Source organism: Panthera uncia, assembly GCF_023721935.1.
Source record: "Panthera uncia isolate 11264 chromosome C1 unlocalized genomic scaffold, Puncia_PCG_1.0 HiC_scaffold_3, whole genome shotgun sequence".
Lineage (NCBI taxonomy): Eukaryota > Metazoa > Chordata > Mammalia > Carnivora > Felidae > Panthera > Panthera uncia.
In genome coordinates, this window is record NW_026057584.1 from 36283455 (window position 1) to 36285037 (window position 1583).

Consider the following 1583-nt stretch of genomic DNA (forward strand, 5'->3'; position numbering starts at 1 on the left):
GTGAGGGTTATGCAAGACTTGTAAAATGAATTAGGAAGCTTTCTATTTCTTCTTCTAAGTTCTGGAATAGCTTAGATAATTTTTCTCTTGATGTTTTAATGCAACTTGCCTATAAAACTGACAGGGCCTGGCATATTTTCTGTTTCTTTAATAATTTTAAGAATCTTTTTATCTTTGTTTTTCTAATTTTCTTTCCCTTTATACCCAGTGAATTCTGTTAACTTTTATTTTATTCAGTCTTTTAAAGTTATTTGCTTGATTTGTATGCTTTTTATTACTTTCTAAATCATCTCCAATCCAGAATTTATTCTCATTCCTGGCTGATAGTGACTTTTGGCTGTATGCCAGGCACTGTTCTAGGCATCAGGACACAACTATTACCAAGGCAGACTGGGTCCTGCTTCCATGGAATTCATTAAGAAACATTTTTGTTTTCTCTCTCTGAAGAGAACTGCCAAATGGTTGGGTTTTATTTATCACTTTGCCTCTTTAAAACCCATTTCTTTTTTGTCTTCTAATAAATTAGGTTGTGTTTTCATATTAATTCCTTCCATTTTCTTTTGTTTATTGTTTACTTTCTTGCCACTCTTTTAATGTTTTATATTAAGTTCTAAATAATATTAATATTGACTATTTTCTGTTTTATTAAATTTGTCTAGGACAGTTTGACCTGTTCCTGTGTTTTCATCAATTTTGATTATTTTATTATATTGTCTTTTATAACTAACACATTATTGAATTTGTTCTTTGATCCAGTATAATAGTCTTTTAAAAAGTATATTTACTTTAAAATATGAAAAAAAGCTTCGGGGCACCTGGGTGGCTCAGTCGATTAAGTGTCCAACTCTTGATTTTGGCTTAGGTCACAATCTCACGGTTTGTCAGTTCAAGCCCCTAATTGGGCTCTGTGCTGAAAGTAGAGTCTGCTTGGGATTCTCTGTCTCCCTCTCTCTCTGGCCTTCCCACTCCCCTTGTGTCTCTCAAAAATAAATAAACATTTAAAAAAAACTTTTAAAAATAGCTTTATTTTTATTATAAAAAGATGTATTTATGATTAAACAGTAAATCAATAATAAAAATAAAGTAGAAAACAAAATATAAAAATTCCATTATATATAAAAAAATAAAAATAATATTTTCCTGAGAAATCATTTTTTTTTATGTGGGTACACACATAGATGCTTGACTTTAGTCATGTGGGATTATATTCTGCATGCTGTTTGTAACCTGATTTTTTTCCACTCAAAAATATGTCAGGCTGACCTTTCCATATTAAAAACAATTTTTTTTAAGCTTTATTTATTTATTTTGAAAGACAGAGGGAGAGTGTGAGCATGAGCAGGGGAGGGGCAGAAAGATGGAGAGAGAGAATCTCAAGCAGGCTCTGTGCTGAAAGCACAGAGCCTGATGCAGGGATTGAATCCACGAACCATGAGATCATGACCTGAGCTGAAATCACGAGTTGGATGCTTAACCAGCTATGCCAGGCACCTCTGACTTTCCACACTTTTAAATATAGCTCTATAGTATCCCTTTCTTTCTTTCTTTCTTTCTTTCTTTCTTTCTTTCTTTCTTTCTTTCTT